Raw genomic sequence first — 6,662 nt, 5'->3', positions numbered from 1 at the left:
GGTCAATTCATGTGAGTAGTGCGTTTTTGTGGTCTCTGCAAATCATACCGTTGTAATTGAAAGGCTAAGACACGGCAAATAGGGAATTGATATTCTAGCATAGATCTGTGACAGGGGCTATAAATGGAATGTCACAACAGATTGCGCTTACCCAAGCCCCTGCCGAGCCGTCGTCTCTGATTTCAGCCCGGCGTCTCAACGCCTTGCCTCTATCGTGGCCAATTCAATGCTAAGCTTCCAGTCAAATTCTGTGGGATGCATGATTGTTTTGTCACTTCTGAAATCGTACAGTGTGTTGTCTCACACATTCACAGCTTACAGGGTCCTTGTCTAGGGGAATTACATTGATTGGACTGCTGTGTGCAATAGTAGACGGTTTTAAAAAGAGATGTTGATAATGAAGCTAATCTTTGTTAATAAATCTCAAGGCTTGTGATGAATGAAGTAGCCATTATCTCATCAAATGTCCTAGCTTGAGGAATCTGTTACCATGCTGCTCACAAAATGATAGCTCTTCTGTTTCATTAGATAATAGGGTTCTCTTAAATGAAGGGATCATACAGTGCAACTGGTTGATAAATTGTCGTACATCGGTGTAAATCAACACCAATTATCTAGTTCATGTAGTTTAGTAGCAGCCATGAAAAAAAAATCATGGGCATACATACTCGGGTGTAATATATGATTGGGTCTGGATATAGAGTGATCTTCCAAAGCAACTGTCATGGCTCAGAACATGTGCCATAAGGATTTCACTATGATGTTGGCAAATGGCTGCTTAAAATTTATCCTCTATGTTCTAAAATTAATGAAAAGTTCTTCATATGAAAAATACTCCCTGCACCCATTATTGGCATGGTTTGTGTCATTATTTGCTAAAGAATACACACATGTAATGACTCAGTCTGGGTTCTGGTCTTGATGCCTGATGTGTGTGTCTGTGAACCAAACCATTATTAAAGGCCTTGGCCAGAGAGTATGGTAAACAGGCATTATGAGACTACATGGATACTAAGCAGGCAATGTTGTAAGTAATAAATCATCTGAAGCCATTTCTACATCTTGTCTTTTCTGCAAATATGGTCTAACCTGAAGAAACCAAGGCACCTTGTATGACTGAATGAGACTGAAATACCTCACTTGGTTTAAAGAAGAGAAAAAAGAAAGAAAGAAAGGAGACAAAAGCTTGTGTCCTTCAGAGACCTTTAATCCAAACATTTTTGTTATTCACTACTCCTTCTCTGACCCACTTTATGGAGTAAATGATCAATTAATTGTAGAACGTGAATATCTCTCTTGATATGGTCACATTCTAGTTTAATGTAGGCCTAATGTCTGAAGTGACATCAAGATAAGAAAGACAAGGATGAGTGATAAAGCTCATGTTAAATCCATGGAGAATAGCTGAACAAACAAAGTGATTAAAATATGTCTCCTCTCATTAGCTGTCTTGTCATTGTTTGCACAAGGCATGTCTTGCACATGTAGATCTTCATTAATATCTCCATGGCAAGGGTTGGTGTATTTGGTTAGAGTTTGCAAGCTGTAGACATTGTAAGTGCCATGGTTTAAATATTAGCAGAATCTTTTAATGAGTCTTGTATCCTGACTGGCCAGACAAACACAGCCTTGTTATCCAATGCAAGTGAAGAAAGTATTGCTTTCTTTGTAATGGCTCTTTTGTGGAGACTTTAGCACTGTGATATGATTGTCTGAAAAATATATTGCGGCCATGATGGGAAATCCTGGCATGGGATGCTGCAGTGGAAATCTGAATAATGAGATGTAGTCTCTGTTCAATGCTACCTCTCCTTTTCTTTTCACTCCTAGATAAGTGTACATGTAAGTAAGGCAGTTTATAGGCTAGGTACACGATATACTCAACCTCCTTGAAAGAAAAGCATAGAAATAGCTCAATTAAACTTCAAATGGGTAATCCGATCTTTGTACCTCATCTTGGATAGTGAGGGCAAGTTGCACGTGTACATACTGCACACGCATGCCCTTGGAGTCTGGGCAGAAGAGGGTGTTGGTGTTCGTGTGTAACGTGACTGTCATAATCTTGAGAATATTGATCCGTCTGTCTGGCTTGGCAGTTTTAACCAAATCAATGGGTTGGAAGGACAAATACAGAGTGCTTAAAGAAAGTGTAGGTACTGTAGCCACATGGTCCACCAATACTTGACCCCTTAATCTCTGCCATGAGTCACATATATCTCTTTAGTCTGAAATCTATCATTTATTGCAGGAGACTTACCTTGAATATTCTTAATGAGGTCGTAATCTCCTCACCTGTCCTTTCTCTGTGTTTACTCCCATGGAGTAATTAAGTTGCCTTCGGACAGTTTGGTGTTAGGCGATGTCTGCAGATGGCGTGTATTCGTGCAGTATTTGTCCTTGTAGGTTAACTTGCTGGTATTAATTTTTGGAATGGAAAAAAGCTCAGACAGACAAGATGGTGATAAATTTTGATGCTGTACCAGAATAGTCTGTCTGGACAGAAGTTCCTGAGAAATACTTCATACAAGAAATATTTTGTCCCTCAATTATATATATCTATATTTTTCCCCCCATTTGGAAGTTGATTTGTTTTGAAAGCATAGGGCCTATATGTGCAAGTGAGGTTAGCAAAGTGAAAGAAATTGGGCAGATGTGCTGTATTTCCTGTAAGCAGCTATTCTGCCATTTCTCTTTCACAGGATAGTTCCAGCAGACAGTGTATACCCCCCTTAGATCAGACTTTGGCACATTTCTTCACTTGTTGGGATTTTCTTATGATTTTGATAATGAGTTTGGTGTTGCCACTCAATCCAGTTGTTATGATGTGTCCTGTACCAACCTTATGGTTAGCAGATAATGTCAATAACTTGAACAACATGAAGAAGCTTTGCTGTGTTTCTTCTGGATGTAGCAGTTGGGAAATTCCCAGTTTGATATTATTTGACTTCAGCGGATTAAGATAGTAACTGCTAGGAGTTGTTTATAAATGAAGTTATTACATGAATAATTCCTCATCTCCATGACTCAGAATTCTGGAGATTTTTTTGTGTCTTTAGATCAAAGGATTGTTTACACTTGGAATGTATCATACTGCACAATGTATTAAAGGACAAGTTCGCCTTCATAAACATAAGGATTGAGAGAATGCAACAATATTAGTAGAACACATCAGTGAAAGTTTGAGGAAAATTGGACAATCGATGCAAAAGTTATGAATTGTTAAAATTTTTGTGTTGGAACCGCTGGATGAGGAGACTACTACAGCTTGTGAGTCATATGCGTACAACAGTATAAAGAAAATGTAAAAGAAAATTCAACATATTTTCACTTTTTTCGCATAATAAAAGAGCTCTTGACTTGCCTCTTTCTAGAGGCAGGGGGAATGATATTGCCCATAACATTTGTCGGTAACGAGTCAGGGGAATGTGTACTTTTTTCAAAAGATGGAATTTTGTGAAATTCTCTTTATATTTTCCTTATATTGTTGTACGCAAGTTATTCATACACTGCAGTAGTCTTCTCATCCAGCGGTTGCTGCACAAAAATTTTAAAAATTCATAACTTTTGAACGGATTGTCTGATTTTCCTCAAACTTTCAATGACGTGTTCTACTAATATTGCTACATTCTCTCAATCCTTATGTTTATAAAGGTGAACTTGTCCTTTAAGAAAGACATAAAGATAGACAGAGATTGCAATATCAACTTGTTCAAGATTAAAGCTAGGAAATACTAAACTTTGTGGAGACATAAGTTTGATATGCTGCTTGTCCATATCAGTGTCAGCTGTTGTTAAAATATAGTTCTTATGACGTGCCTGCTGGACTGCTGATTTTAGCACTGTGTGTGAAAAAACACCATGATATCATGATAACTGTTTGGAAATTATGAAAATCCAAAATATTAACCAAAAAGGTTCACTGGAAGTACTCAGTCTCAGAGGTTACCCAATCATAGTGGCTACAATTGTATGTGATGTTTCACGTTCGATTACATCAATAACAGTACTTGGGCCACAGTGTTTTTTTTTAATTTGATATATTTTGGTGTCTGAAGGTCAGGCAAAGTCATTCATGAGTAGAATGTATCACATGCTGGTATAGTCTAATTTTTGTTTTCAGTTTGTGAGAGAGGCCTAGGCAGATGTAATGAGGAGGTGGAAAAAAAAAATAGCAGAACAGATGTAAGGTTTTCACATCAGACTCTTCTGAAATTTAAAGGACAAGTTCACCTTCATAGACATGTGGGTTGAGTGAATGCAGCAATATTAGTTGAACACAGTGAGAGTTTGAGGAAAATCGGACCATCCGTTCAAAAGTTATTAATTTTTGAAGTGTCTTCTCTCTAAAGGCTGGAAAGGAAGACTACTATAGCTTGTGATGTCACATGTGTACAACAATATAAAGAAAGAATAAAGAAAATTCAACATATTTTCACTTATCTCGCATAACAAAAGACCACTTGACTTCTCTCTTTCAGAAGGCAGGGGAAATGATATTACCCTTAACATATGTCAGTAACAAGTCAAAGAAATGTGCACTTTATTCAAAAAGTGAAGTTTTGTGAAATCCTCTTTTTATTTTCTTTATATCGTTGTACGCATATGACATCACACACTGTAGTAATCTTCTCATCCAGTAGTGCCTGCGCAGATACTTTAAAAATTCATAACTTTTGAACGGATTGTCTGATTTTCCCCAAACTGTCATTGATGTGTTTTACTAATATTGTTGCATTCACTCAATCCACATGTATTTGAAGGTGGACTTGTCCTTTAAGATTTAGTGGAATAAGTACCACAACATTTACAAATGAATACAATCGTTAGACTTTGGTTTTGATTCTGAAAAAGCAGAAAGTTGTGAGAAATCATTTGAATGTATTGATGTTCATCCATCTAGGAATGTGTCATGTTAATGAGGTAGAAGTGTTTATGAGTACAGTGCATGACCCATATTGATTGATTTCTGTCTGGTCTAGTGCGTCCTGTGAAGTCCAGTGGCTAAAGAGACGTAGCCAACTGATTGACGGCTAGACCTGGGAGTCATGGTGGTTGACTCCTGTCTATTACTCTTCTATGAAGACCGATATACTAACACTCACAGCCTTAGCACTGTAGGCTTTCTACATTCATGTGTTATCTAGCATTGATCATCGGATTGGTTTAGAGTCATATTAGAAATAGATTATGAGGCAGTCATGAAAGTTCCTGGTAGGGGGACAAAAATGTTTTCAGAAAGGGGGTCCTTGATACCAATCCTTCTACCACCTGTAAAGTAGATCAAATGAATAGCAAGCCATCTGTAAGGTGCTCCTGTTACTATCACAATGTCATTAATGTTTCTTTGATAATCTTAATACCACACAATTATGGAATATGGTATTTTTTTTCAGTGTGGAGTTAGTTGTAATACTATTGTGTGACGGGAAAAATAGATGATGAAGTCATGAAAGTTTCCAATGTTTTTTCTTATTTTGTGAAAACCTGGTTTGTGAGGGCTGAAAGATTTTAAATGTGCTGGAGAAAGGGAACAACATTAAAATATGTCATTTCTAAATAGTTCCATTGATTTAGCTACATAGTATTGTGGAGTCCTTTGTCCACCAATGGGGGCCAGTATAGATTTGATGGGCTAGTGTGAATAGAGGCCTGTCATTGATTGGTCATGGTTCCCGAACACTGACCCGCAGAACTTCCCTGTCAGCACTTAGGGTATGAGGAGGAAAAGGGGGGGGGGGGGGATTGGCTGACGAACCAGCCAGATCGTATTAACATTGAAGATCTAGAAAATTACTGCAAAGTTTTATTTCTTTCCTTTGCTTGCTGGTATGCAGACTTGTATTAAAAACCTCGATTCTGCATTAATTCTAATTTCATCTTGTCATTTCATCCTGTGATGAGCTATTCAAAAAGAGTATTCACTATCTGTCATAGCTAGAAGAGTATTCCCAAGGTCACTGTCCTTTTCCTCCTTCTCAGTGGCTGAAATTCTGTGCTTGTGCATTATTGCGCTATATGCTGAATTTCAGAATTGGGCATATCAGGTTATATTTTCAAGTGGTCATAGATTTGTTTGTGTGTCCCTTTCCCCATCCCTCCCTCCCTATCTACTCTTTCCAATTGCTGAACTAGATTGGATATGATTGGCTGGGCCAATAAACCCAGTCAAGATTGCTGCTGCACCACGGCCGTCTCAAGTACAGGTGACAAGGTATCGGCTTTTCTTACAAAACCAGGAAAAATGGGGAATGATTTGAGCTGTCGTACAAGCATGAGTGCAGATATATTTTTTATTTTCCTTTTTTTTTCTTTCCGCTGTTCATAGACTATAAGGAAGAGTTGAGACAGTTGGGTCAGGTAACAAACATACAGTGTAGAGATGAGAGAGAGAACAAGCAGAAAGGACAGATAAAGGTCATACTGTCTCCTGAATATGTTACTTGTTGCCATAAGCAGTGGTTTGTGAGGGTACTGTTACAAACTCTTAGGATACATGCTCCATTTGTTTCTCCTGGCCTATAAATGCAAACTTACTCAGACATCTTCGGTAAAGGAAATCAGACATGGTTCACTTGAAATGTGCAGCCCTTGCTCTAGATGTATTTTCATAGGAGCAGGTGAATGTTTTGGGACTCCACTGAACTTTTCAGTTGTGGAATCTT

The sequence above is a fragment of the Diadema antillarum genome, unplaced genomic scaffold, assembly GCF_040938485.1.
Source record: "Diadema antillarum isolate AM-2024a unplaced genomic scaffold, OU_Dant_1.0 seq00000942_RagTag, whole genome shotgun sequence".
In the NCBI taxonomy this organism is placed as follows: domain Eukaryota; kingdom Metazoa; phylum Echinodermata; class Echinoidea; order Diadematoida; family Diadematidae; genus Diadema; species Diadema antillarum.
The sequence above is the reverse complement of the archived record's forward strand: the minus strand, read 5'-3'. Positions refer to the sequence as shown.